Genomic DNA, 13,874 nt, shown 5'->3' with positions numbered 1-13,874 from the left:
AAAACAGGAGAGCCAGTCGTCAAATTACTGACCATCTGCCGAAAAATCTGCACACATTTCAACCATTCTTTTAAGGCCCGGAAGCAGCTGAGGAGCCTTCAGTATGAACGTAAACTGCCAGTCAAAGGACTAATCCAGGAGGTGGCAACACGTTGGAACTCAACCTTCTACATGCTTGAGAGTCTGTCTGAGCAGTGGGAGGTAATACATGAGTTTGTCTTTAAACTGGGTTCTACTCACAAAGACATGATGCTAGAGTTGGAGGAATGGAAGCTAATTGCAAGCCTGACAGACATGCTTCGTCCTTTTGAGCTCTTCACGCGTGAAGTCAGCAGGGAGGATTGTTCTTTGAGCAAAGCTATCCCATTGTTGCACATGCTAGAGCACCAACTGAAGGAGGTGTCTTCAACGTTCCGAGATGATGGTGAAAAGCGAGAAGCATATGGTTTGGCGGAGAAGTTATTATGGCGCCTACTTGACAATGAAAGGCTTAAAAAGATACATACAGAACAACATTACATTTGTGCCACTATTCTTGATCCACGGTACAAAAAGGCACTGCCCACCAATACTTTCATTCCTTTTTCTGAAGCAGATGTTTCAAAGTACAAACATTGGCTAGCTGTGTCTGCCAGTTGGAAAAAGACCGGCAGAACCTTCAAGGAGGCAGCACAAGTACAACTGAATCAGCAGGCCATCCGGCGTCAAGTTCCACTTCTCAATCCGTGGCCGAAGGGAGTCACTTTCCCTCACAGCCGTTAACGACACCAGCAACCATATCATCATCCTCACCTGCACCAGGCCGCAAACAAATATTGTCGGAAGGGGATTGGCTAACTCAGCAAGGGTTAGCTCGGTCCACTGATGAAAAGGTCGCAGATGGTACGCAAAGTGGATCAACCCTGGAGAACCTTGAGTCGGTGGTGCAGGCCTATCTGATGACCCAACAGAGGTCTGTCATAATGAGAACCCATTGGGATATTGGTATACGAAAAGCTCTGTATGGCGACTGATCACCAACCTGGCTCTAAATTATTTGTCTTGCCCACTCGCAAGTGTGTCTTCTGAACGTGTTTTCAGTGCTGCTGGTGCCATTGTTACTTCAAAAAGGACCCACCTTTTGCCCAAAAATGTGGAGAGGTTAACAATAATCAAGATGAATCAGCACTTCATACCACCCGATTACAAAATACGTGAATGCTCGCAGGAAGAAGAGGACACCGACTTAGGTGACGACGACGGACGTTCTTCTCGGTCACCAGACCTACTCCCGTCTCAATTCATAGACTTGGAGGACAAGCTCTGCTTCCCTGACACCGAGGACTGAAAATTACTTCCTTTTTTCCGTACTTATTCACTTTTATTCCTGTGTGTCTCTCTTTGTTTTGCTACTTTTACCACAACAAAACTCTAATCACCTAATCACAATAAGTCCATCATCAGAACTGTCTTCATCTTATTTTCCTTATTGATTTGAAGGTGCCGCAGTCTGCATTCAGATGTTCACAAGTTCACAACTCAATCATGCTCCTATATTCTCCTCCTCCAGACTCCCCCTATTTATTTCCCCCAAGGCAGATGGATGGATTATGGAGAAAAACAAACTTTGTCTTCTTAGACGAGTCCCCTCAAGTGGGACTGAAATAACTGACTGACTACATGCTTGCTGATTGTTGACAGACCTACTTCTGAAATTTACAGGAGAGGCTGCCCTGTGGGCCCTCACTTTCCAAAGAAGATGCGGACATGAAGTAGAACAGGTAATGAATAATGAGAAGATGGCATACAGTGGACAGCAATGGCTGTCTGTCTCTGTTGAAACCAATTGCTGTTTGTTTTTTGTGAACAGCGCAATTTGCCATGTTTTCAATATACCAGTATTGCAGGTTTTGGGGGGTTTATTTGGGGGTGTTCTATATTTGCGGTGCTGGGTCGGGGTGTCTGGGAGCACTGCTGGGACAGTCTAATGTTGATTGCATTTGTTTTTCAGGAAATCCATGGTGGAAAAGGGGAGTTAGGGCCTATCTGCACAGCGCATTTGGACTATATTCCAGGTTGGCCCGAAATTTGCTAAGTCTCACTTTTTAAGGTTTTGCTTTTTGGCTGTTTGGGGGTCTTTTACTTGTTTCCGCCTGGGTTGACGGGCCTGGGGGCATTGCTGGTAAGGTCTAATACCTGATAAAAGTGTTTTGGAGAAAATCGAAGGTGAAAAAGGTTTTGCATTTTTGCTCACTTGCTTGTCTTTGGGGTGCTGTTTGGGGGGTTCCTTGTGTTTGAGGGTGGGTTTTTGGGGTCTGGGAGCACTGCTGGCACAGTCTAATTTTGATTGCATTTATTTTTCAGGAAATCCATGGTGGAAAACGGGAGTTATGGCCTAGCTGCACAGCGCGCTTGGAGTGATTTTGGAATGAGGCCTAAATATTTCTAAGTGTGAACTTTTCCGGTTTTGATTTTTGCCTGTTTGGGGGTCTTCTACTTGTTTCCGCCTGGGTTGACGGGTCTGGGGGCATTGATGGGAAGGTCTAATACCGGATAAAAGTGTTTTGGATAAAATACATGGTGAAAAGAGTTTTTCACTTTTTAGCGTTTTCGCTCACTTTCGTGTTTTTGGGGGCCTGCTTGGGGGGGTTCCTGGTATTTGGGGGTGGGTTTTGGGGTCTTGGAGCAACGCTGGGTATGGATACTTTTGATTGCAAGTGGTTTGAAGCAAATCCAGGAGATAGGGCCTAGCTGCAGAGCGCGCACAGAGTGATTTTGGAAATTTGCCTGAAAATTTCTAAGTCCCCATTTTTGTATATTTGCTTTTTGCCTGTTTGGGGGTCTTCTACTTGTTTCCACCTGGGTTGACGGGTCTGGGGGATTTCTGGGAAGGTATAATACCGGATAAAAGTGTTTTGGAGAAAATCGGAGGTGAAAAAGTTTTTGCGTTTTTGCTCACTTGCTTGTCTTTGGGGTGCTGTTTGGGGGGGTTCCTGGTGTTTGGGGTGGGTTTTGGGGTCTGGGAGCACTGCTGGCACAGACTAATTTTGATTGCATTTGTTTTTAATGAAATCCATGGTGGAAAACGGGTCTGGGGGCATTGCTGGGAAGTCCGGTTGGAGACTGGGTTTGTGTTAGGGAGTAGGAAGTAGTGGCGCTCTGAGCAGTATGATACTGTAGCTGAGAGTGGTGTGCAGTAGGCACACATTGCAAAACAGGGCAGGGGAACACAAACCCTTCGGAAAAGAGGCCCCTGAATATGATCTAGGCAGGTCTAGACCAAATGTACTGAAAGTGGTTCCTGTGCACACGCCTGTTTGGTTGATGGTCCGATTGTGCGGACTACGTTATCTACTTATGCAGAGTAGAGGTTGAAAAAGAAGCGTACGATTCAATTTTCTTGTGAAAAAGTTTTTATAAGTCAAACAATGGACAGTACAGAGAGGAGGTAGCCAGCCGACAAGTGTTTCGTCACACCGTGAAGGAGATGTGACTCATCAGGGCTGTAGGGCTACGAGGAGGAGGTATCATAAGGCTGGAGGAGTACGGTGGAAACGTTTCGACCGCCTTGAACAAGCGGCGTGGAAACGTATAGTGAAAATTCGCCGGGTTTAAATGCCGGGTGGAGGCAAAAATAACAGGGCCAGTGGCGTCCTGAAACAACGGCTGGGTGAGAAGGGAGCGCACTGGGTCCGTGCGTCTGGCTTCTGGGATGTGGTATCCGGGTAGTGGATTCCTGTGCGTCTGGCTTCTGGGATGTGGTATCCGGGTAGTACCACATCCCAGAAGCCAGACGTTTCCACCGTACTCCTCCAGCCTTATGATACCTCCTCCTCGTAGCCCTACAGCTCTGATGAGTCACATCTCCTTCACGGTGTGATGAAACACGTGTCGGCTGGCTACCTCCTCTCTGCACTGTCCATTGATTGACTTATAAAAACTTTTTCACAAGAAAATGGAATCATACGCTTCTTTTTCAACCTCTACTCTGCATAAGTAGATAACGTAGTCCGTACAATCGGACCATCAACCAAACAGTATAATTTTTGCACTACACAGCGTGCCTTATATATTTTTTTCTCCGAGGTGTCTTTAACACCTACTGTTGTCTTTTTCCATCATCAATTACAGGCAGGCTTTTACCCTGTGCCATCGATGTACTACTCAGGCTTACAATTAGCGATCTGCAAATCCGCATCAGGCAGGCAGTAAACGGTCAGTGTGCCTCGTCACCAAGACGGAGCATCCGATGGAATGAAGGAGTACCGCGAATAGGAGGAATGGCTGGATGCATCAACTTCACAAATTCAACGGAACAACTACAAAAAACAGTAACAGTATCCAAAATTCTCCTTATCTTTTAAATGATATTCTTGTGAACTTGAACTTACTTCTACGAATGTGACTCTGTGCGTTTGTTTGATCTCTGCTTCAAATTCATCCCTCCAGCTATTTGATACGTCTTTGCTATGTTTAACACTAATTTAATGTTCTAAGTGTTTATTCTCTGAGGGCAGAGAGGCAAGTGAAATTGCGTAATGACTGCAGCCCTGTACTGCCAACTTGTTCCTTCGTAGTTACTAGTAAGTTGCAGTAAGTAGTAGTACTACTTTTCAGTAAGCTAACCATCCAATTAGTAAACAACTTCTGGCATGCAGTAGTGCACTTCCTTTATGTCCCTTTAAAGGTTTATCAAAATCTTCAAATCCAAGGATTTGTTTCTCTTCATTTGTTGTTTGACTGTCCATGCTGTGTTTTTTTCCTCTCTACCAAACTTTCACAAAAACCCCCATTCCCATCCAATTCTTAAACCATAACCCTCTTCCCCCGGGCTGTGTGGTATTTCATTGAGGTGTGACTGACAACAACAATAAATTCCACACACTTGCTGGGGAGGGTAAGGTCAAAGCAACCAGAAGTTCATGTGCGCCATCGTGGATTGATAATAAGAACATCCTCCTCCTACACGACGTGAACAATCTAATGCTTAATGCTTACCTTACGTTGGCACTGCTTAGGCTACAATTTAGGGCATTGTTCTGTACCGTACTATCTATTGTACTGTTTCAAATGCTACGCTCAGGCCACTCAATGTTTAATTTCCTCTTTTTTTCATATGGTGATACTGCAAGTGTGTACCACTACTGCTACCAGCACAACAATGATATTGCATCCGTCGAGGATTCAAGTCAACAACCAACCTTAATCACCATTTGCAATGCAGCCAGCCCTGGAGCTACCCCGATTCTCAAAAACGAATCACAGGTAAGATAAGCATTTTGGAGAGGTAGAATAATGGGCTAGGACTGGGAGGAGAGCAGAGATTGCCAGTACTACTAGTAAAGTACTAGTAGGGCTACTGAATTCACTAACTGAGTTACTGGCACTTTGGTACATTTCAGGACTAGATGTTTCATTCATGCTGGTAAGTTGGAAGAAACCAAACGTCCAGTAACCACCGCCCACCCCCACACAAAATAATATGAACGCGTATACTATGTTTTGGTATGAAAAATAATTATTAAGAAATATATTGAGGTTGTCAAAAAATAAAATAAATTAACCCAACTCACCCCCCTACCTAACCCCAACCAATGTCCAAAAGTCCAAAACTCCCCTTTCCCAAACACCCAATTCCCACCCCCCCAACAGTCTTTAAAAAAGGGGCAAGGGACAGTCACTTCCTCCGGTGGCGTAGTTTTGCAAGCGGTTGCTTCATGTCCCACTGCTCTTTGCGGAGGTCCCGGAGCTGGCGCTGATGTTTTTCGGCCAACCGCTCCAGGTAGTCCACTCTTTTGCGTAGTCGGCGCACACGAACGATCCAGGATCTGGGGGGGGGGGGCGCTGATGTTGTTGCTGCTGTGTGGCGGCGGCGGGAGGCTGTCGGGCCACGGCTCCGTTTGGCTGGAGGCTTCTGGCTTGTGGACCCGGGGGCATTGAAGGAGGATGTAGATGTTGATGTCTCCTCATGATCCCGAGCCCACAACCGCCAATACTCTACACAAATAGCCTCCAGCTTACGCGCCCTGGCCTGGACAGCCATCTCCTTACGGGTGAGCTTTTTGGGAGTAGCATCTATGAAGAAAGAAAGAAAAATACTGTAGCCAATAGTCTTTAACATAAAGTCAAAATAATTCAACGGAAGGTTGACAGTAACACCAGAAAGTAGCAAACACAGTATAACATTTTGGCATGTATCGTTCCGCCGTCTTTGTAAGCCTGTGACACTGTGAATTTCAGGAATTCCACTAGCAGCACTATAGGGTGACTCACTACTACATACATAGTCAGAGAGTACTAAAAAAAGGCCTTTTTTTACTTTTTTTCTCTTGTTTTGCAAAAGAAATTACTGGTACATGAACTTGTGGTAGCCGCCATAATGGCAGCTCACTCACCTTTCACCCAAGAAATACAGACACAGGCCATGATGATGCAGACTCGCAGTACTTTAAGCAGTACATGCAGGTGGGGATTGGAATGTCTTACTTTTCTATAGGGGTGGCACTGCCACTGGCCATACTTCATCTACTCAGAGTCTGCTCTACTACATCATACACCTCTGCTATCGACGAGGAGGATAAAGAAGATAACATCCAGGCTTCCAAATTACGTCTATGATTCTTCTTAATGTCTCAAATGTACCAACATTTCTTTTTGTCAACAACCAACTAACACCCTTTTCATTATATTTTGGAAACCGCCGTCTTCTTTCTTATGTTGAATTGCATTCCACAAAACCATTCTTTACAGTCATAAATAAATATTAAGACTCGCTCATCCTTCGTTTCACCCTTCTTTAACTTTTCGTTCTTCACATCCCTAAACTACATCTGATATGACTTGGCTTCACAATAAAAATTTGCCAGCTGAGTTGAAGTGAAATAGAGGGGGCCATTGGTTACCAGAGAAGTACCGCCGCTAATGCTATTAAAAGTCAAGGTTGACTGTCTTCTCCATGATAGCCCAAAAAGTAGTTCTAAATTAGTAATTGTTCTTGACAGTACAGTGTACTTATACTAGTGTACTGTGCACTACTGTACAGTAGATCATACACTCCTTTATGAGCCTACTCAAAAAAATTTCAATAATTAAGGAGTATAATGACTTACCACCATCCGCCGCCGCTGAGTCTTCCCCCCAAGCTCCTCCTGTTGGCGCCGCCGCATCCAGAGTGGACCCGTCCGCAATGCTGGCCCCGGCACTGGTGGTCATCTGTGCCCCATCAGATGTTGTGACGTCTAGGAAAAACATGTCATATTTTCAGATGCCATACACAACCCCCTATTTTGTCTCGTAATGAAAGAAAATGTTACATAACACATTTTTTATTACTGGGATTGAAAAAAAGTAACGTTTTTGGGGAGGGTGTTAACCTTTTATATGCTTATTCCATTAAATGCTACACTTCTTCGTATGACAACTGATGAATGCTTGCTTAACGTGCCCCATTTTTCTCATTACAGAAAGAAGATTCCATTGCCCTTCTGCCAGATGATTCACCAACTACTACTGAGTCATCACCAGCAGTACTTTAAGTACTTTAAAGAAGGTGGGGGCTCACGCACAGTTATTCTAATAATTTCCTGTGTCTGTTAACTATTATTAAGTTTGAGTCATACTAATTTCATTCATGGGAATGTTGTTTAAACTTTAACGTCATCTTCATCCATCAGAATACTACGCTATTAAAAATAAAGAAATAATGTTTTCATTTCTTAATTGAAAATAAAACTTTAAAACTAACAAACTGTGTGGTTTTTGTTCACGAGTGAGTGAGAGGAAAGGTTTGAACTACTGCACTTGGCAGTCATGTTTCAGTGACTCAGAAAGGCCAGGACTCGGAGGTAGTCTTCTTCTGTTCTTCTGGGTCGTAAAATCATTGGTCAGACATTCTAGATAGTCGGTCAGGGGAATGGGGGTTCAACTTCTGTTCGGACTGAGGTATGTCGAAAGTCGAACTGCACCTATCATCAACAATGTCCTATTTATCTTGTCCATACTTCTTTGTGTGCAGAATAGTCCCTGAAACACTAGCGGTATGGGATGTGCTCCTCTCAAATCAAAAAGGCAACTGCTACCTTTTACTTGGTGTAAACAATGACATATTGTTGTTGGAAATTATCAAAGCACTTACATTAAGAAGACTGGAATAGACAGCAAGGGCAACCCAGAGTACTGCACTCAGTGCCTAGAGCTATTGCTGTATCAGAGTTTTGTTTCACACCGTTTGCCGAATGGGCAAGCTTAGCTACCTACACAGACCGACCCATAATTGTAAATAGTAGTAGCACAGAGAGTGATGGTAGAGGCAGGATAAGAATGTAGAAAGTAGTCTACATTAGAAGAAGATCAAAGACTATTTTGTAAAACATAGAATTATTAGGAACCAGTTTGTAATGAATAGGAGCTGTAAAAGTGAAGGAAGTATAAGTATTAATATAACAATAGAACAACTTACTGGGGCCAGCAGAAGAGCCTGCAAGGGAATGAGCCTCTCCACCTTCTGCCACCGGAGTCGCTTTTGCCACCACCGCCTTGCCCCTGAGAGGTCCTGGTGATCATGAAATAATGAAACACAACATGGATGATTGTTTTTTGGGAAATATTTGATTTCTTTGTACTCAATCTAAAATTATGTCGGGGAAACAAATTAACATCAATTGCATCTGATCTGGTCAACTAGGAGGATAGTAGTACAGCATTACAGAATTCGCAGACCATCTAATAGGAAAGTTATGTAATTCACTAACTACATCAACAACAAAAAGGTTCTACTACGACTTCCATCACTCAGCAGCACGAGACATCGTGTGACAGACACAGTCCGTCATCATGATTGCAGACCACTATGAAATGTCCTATAACAAGTAATAAATAATATACTCAACGTATCAATCCACCACTATCTCTTCAAAGTGGCAGCAGCAGGAGTACAAAGAAGGACTAGACTTGAGTCTACTGTCTCTAGCATTACGCAGTAATGCTCTCAAATGACTAAAAAGTTGCAAACAAGTAAGCATAGTAGCAACGCCAATAATCAGTCGTGCTCCTGCAATGACAGAAGCTATTTAAACATTAATTTACCTGCAATGTAATCGAATCAGCAGCATTCGTACTCCTCAGGAAAAAAATAGATTAGCAATATAACAGAGCAGAAGGAAAAATAGTAGTTATTAAATAGCTACTTACCAAGGCCAGGGATCTCTACATCAAGCAGGTCGAGCATATCATACGGGTCCCGGTCCAAGATGTCACTCCACCGGTGCGTCACTTGCTGGTAGGTGCGCCGGACCCCAGACTCCTTATACATGTGCCGGCACACCTTCTCCCACAGCTGGTGACGCTCCCGGAGGCCGTAACCGGAAGCAATCCGCCCACCTGCTGCCACGGTTTTAGGGAGGTGGACTTGCACAAACACCATCAAGGCGGCCACCTCCACTGCGGAGAAGATCTCCCTGGCCTGGACTTCCTCCCCCCTCAAATGCCCGCAAGGGAGCCGGGTACGGGGTGCTGGGCCCTTCCCCTTGCCATTGTCGCCTCCCTTAGCCATGGTCCTGGGCACAAGAAGAAGTAAAGAAGAATAGGTGTGAAAAAAATAAGAGAGAGAGCAAAAGAAATAAAGTAGGTAATAAAGTAACAAAAAGTTTAAAAAAAACACAAAATATATATGTAGGAAATTGAAGAGAGAGATAATAAACAAAAAAAGACAAAAAAAGTTCAGAAAAACATAGGATTATGAAGATGTGAGATGGATAGAAAGGTAGCATGCCCAAAACCATAGCAGTGAATGAAAAACAAGATGGCCGCGCCCGTAGAGGACCACGTGGGTAAGTTCGCCCGATATTTTCCCTGCGAGCACGCAAAAACACCCATGAACACGTAATCGCGCGCCGCATATGACGCGAGCATGCAACAAGCGCCCGGAAACGGAAACACGTCACGCAAACAAGATGGCCGCGCCCATACACGACCGCATGGGCAACCTCGGGGTCGGTGCGCTGCAAGCGGTCCGCGAGTAAGCAGAAAACCACGTGAACACGCAAAAAAAAGAAATCAGCAAATTCGGACGAATTTGCGGATTGCAAGTTCGATTTCGCACGAATTTGCGCCCCGCGAATCTCGCGAAATGGCAGAAAAACAAATTTTGGAAAACTGGAAGCACTTAGCAGGTGCAAAAGTTCAAGCTAATTTGTAACCATTCCCTGTAGTGCTTCCTGAGGGGCCCCTCCAGAGTTCAGTTGCCTACTTGCAACTATTCTCTGACCCTGCTCTGACCCTCAAAGCAGGGTCAGAGAATAGTTACAAGTATGTCACAATGTTCCTGTAAAAAAAATAACTGCAACAGGAAGCACTTACAACTAAGGAAGCAGGTACCAGACTTGAAGCACAAATTCAGTGACACATTAACCAGCCCTAAATTAATTCATCTCAGTTGAGGCTAGGCAGGTGTGCTTTCCCCCCATAATCTACAGTGGTGAACAAGAGGGTGGTAGTGGTGTACCAGAGGGTGATGTGATGAACCAGAGGGTGGCAGTGATTAACCAGAGGGGGACAGTGATGATCCAGAGGGTGGCAGTGGTGAACCAGAGGGTGGCAGTGGTGAACTAGAGGGTGGCAGTCGTGAACCAGAGGGTGGCAGTGGTGAACCAGAGGGTGACAGTGCTGTACCAGAGGGTGGCAGTGGTGAACCAGAGGTGCTGTGATGAACCAGAGGGTGGCAGTCGTGAACCAGATGGTGGAGGTGGTGAACCAGAGGGTGACAATGCTGTACCAGAGGGTGGCAGGGGTGAACCAGAGGTGATGGGATGAACCAGAGGGTGTCAGTCCTAAACCAGAGGGTGGCAGTGGTGAACCAGAGGGTGACAGTGCTGTACCAGTGGGTGGCAGGGTGAACTAGAGGGTGCTGTGATGAACCAGAGGGTGGCAGTGCTGTACCAGAGGGTGGCAGGATGAACCATAGGGTGCTGTGATGAACCAGAGGGTGGCAGTGGTGAACCAGGGGGTGGCAGGGTTGAACCAGAGGGTGGCAGTGGTGAACCAGAGGGTGGCAGTGGTGTACCAGTGGGTGGCAGGGTGAACTAGAGGGTGCTGTGATGAACCAGAGGGAGGCAGTGCTGTACCAGAGGGTGGCAGGATGAACCATAGGGTGCTGTGATGAACCAGAGGGTGGCAGTGGTGAACCAGGGGGTGGCAGGGGTGAACCAGAGGTGATGGGATGAACCAGAGGGTGTCAGTCATAAACCAGAGGGTGGCAGCGGTGAACCAGAGGGTGACAGTGCTGTACCAGTGGGTGGCAGGGTGAACTAGAGGGTGCTGTGATGAACCAGAGGGTGGCAGTGCTGTACCAGAGGGTGGCAGGGTGAACCATAGGGTGCTGTGATGAACCAGAGGGTGGCAGTGGTGAACCAGGGGGTGGCAGGGTTGAACCAGAGGGTGGCAGTGGTGAACCAGAGGGTGGCAGTGGTGAACCAGAGGGTGACAGTGCTGTACCAGAGGGTGGCAGGATGAACCAGAGGGTGCTGTGATGAACCAGAGGGTGGCAGTGGTGAACCAGGGGGTGGCAGGGGTGAACCAGAGGGTGGCAGTGGTGAGCCAGAGGGTGACAGTGGTGAACCAGAGGCTGCTGTGATGAACCAGAGGGTGGCAGTAGTGAGTGCTGAACCTGAGGGTGGCAGGGGTGAACCAGAGGGTGCTGTGATGAACCACAGGGTGGCAGTGGTGAACCAGAGGGTGCTGTGATGAACAAGAGGGTGGCAGTGGTGAATCAGAGGGTGGCAGTGGTGAACCAGAGGGTGCTGTGATGAAGCAGAGGGTGGCAGTGGTGAACCAGAGGGTAGCAGTGGTGAACCAGAGGGTGGCAGTGGTGAACCAGAGGGTGGCAGTGATGAACCTGAGGGGGACAGTGATGATCCAGAGGGTGGCAGTGGTGAACCAGAGGGTGCTGTGAAGAACAAGAGGGTGGCAGTGGTGAATGCTGATCCAGAGGGTGGCAGCAGGGGTGAACCAGAGGGCGCTGTGATGAACCAGAGGGTGGCAGTGGTGAGTGCTGAACCTGAGGGTGGCATGGGTGAACCAGAGGGTGGCAGTGATGAACCAGAGGCTGGCAGTCGTGAACCAGAGGGTGCTGTGATGAACCAGAGGGTGGCAGTAATGAACCAGAGGGTGGCAGTGATGATCCTGAGGGTGGCAGTGGCGAACCAGAGGGTGGCAGTAATGAACCAGAGGGTGGCAGTGATGAACCAGAGGGTGGCAGTGGTGAACCAGAGGGTGCTATGCCCATACACGACTGCATGGGTAACTTCGCCATGCAAGCGGCTCGCGAACACACAAAAAGCCCCGCAAACACGCAAAAAGCCCCGCGAACACGCAAAAAACAAAAATTCACATTTTCGCACGAATTCGCAAATTATGCGGATCTCGAATTCGTATTCGCACGATTTCGCGGACCGCGATTTTGCTGATTTCACCCATACTTACTCTTGACCTTTCTTTCAGCAATTATCATGGCATGCCAAACATGTAGGCCACAAATGTGCAAGGGGGCCTGTTCTGGTACATTAAGTAGCACACATAGAAGTGAAGGAACATCATTTCAAGAATGGCATTGTGCAGGAAGGGGCAGAAAGTCTGCTACACCCGCTCGGGAGTAGGAATCGCCATCGTCCACAAATCCACCCTCCACCTGAGCACACTCCCCGGCGAGCCCACTGACATTATGGAACTCCTACACTTCGAGAAACAGACATACCCTACAACCACCCTCTGAGGAACCATCATCTACTAACCCCCAGGACCCCGCGGACAGTTTGCCAACTCCATCACAGACATCAACTCCCTGCATGCCATCACATCCATCAACTACATCCTGCTGGGAGACCTCAAATTCCACATCAACAACCAACTGGACCCTAACACCCGCCCAGGAGGACTAATCTCCATCATCCACAAAGTCCACAAATCCACTCTCCACCTGGGCACACTCTCCGACAAGCCCACAGACATTATGGAACATCTACACTTCAAGATACAGACCAACCCTACCACCACCCTCCGGGAAACCTTCAGATACCGACCCCCAGGACACCGCGGACCATTCATCAACTCCATCACGGACATCATCCCCCTGCATGCCTTCACATCCACCAACTACACCCTGCTGGGAGACCTCATCTTCCACATCGACAACCAACTGGAACCCAACACCACATCCCGAGTGCAGGATTAATCTAGCACCGAGTGCAGGATTAATCTAGCACCGAGGCGTGCTTCACTCACCCCCCCATCCCGGCGTGGCCGATTGCGGGCTGACGACGCGGGACAGGGGCGCCATCTTGGAGAGAGGAAGGGTTGGCGGTCCAGTGGCAGGACGCCACCCACCCTCCTCGGCAGGATATAAAATAATGAGGTCATTCCGTCTGCGCAGCGGGCGGGCGCAGCGGGCGCAGCGGGCACGCCAAAGGCGGGCCCGTCTGCGCCCGTCCGCGCCAGATACGGGCCTAGGGCCACCCCCCCTGGTCAAAATGCCCACGCAAGCCTCATCTCATACCCGTGCTCAGCATTGACCGATTTACGCCCGCAAATCTCGGAACATTGCATAAGATACAGTCCTGATTCCCTGCTATCTAAAACCGTATTGCACTGTAAACATTGTCAAATGTCTACTCCCCTATTAAATAAAAGAGCAGGTAGCGAAAGCGTGAAACAAACAAACCACATTTTTATGATAGCCCTGATTAACGTGCGTTCATTACCCAAACACAGGCAAGAGGTAGCCGATGTACTCACCGATAGGAACATAGACATAATGTTCCTGACAGAGACATGGCTGGATAAAGCCTCTGACCCAGACCTCGTAATAGCCGTTCCACAGGGATACAAATGCCACAGACTAGATA

The sequence above is a fragment of the Lissotriton helveticus genome, chromosome 8 (genome assembly GCF_964261635.1).
Source record: "Lissotriton helveticus chromosome 8, aLisHel1.1, whole genome shotgun sequence".
Taxonomy (NCBI): domain Eukaryota; kingdom Metazoa; phylum Chordata; class Amphibia; order Caudata; family Salamandridae; genus Lissotriton; species Lissotriton helveticus.
Note: the sequence above shows the minus strand (reverse complement) of the source record.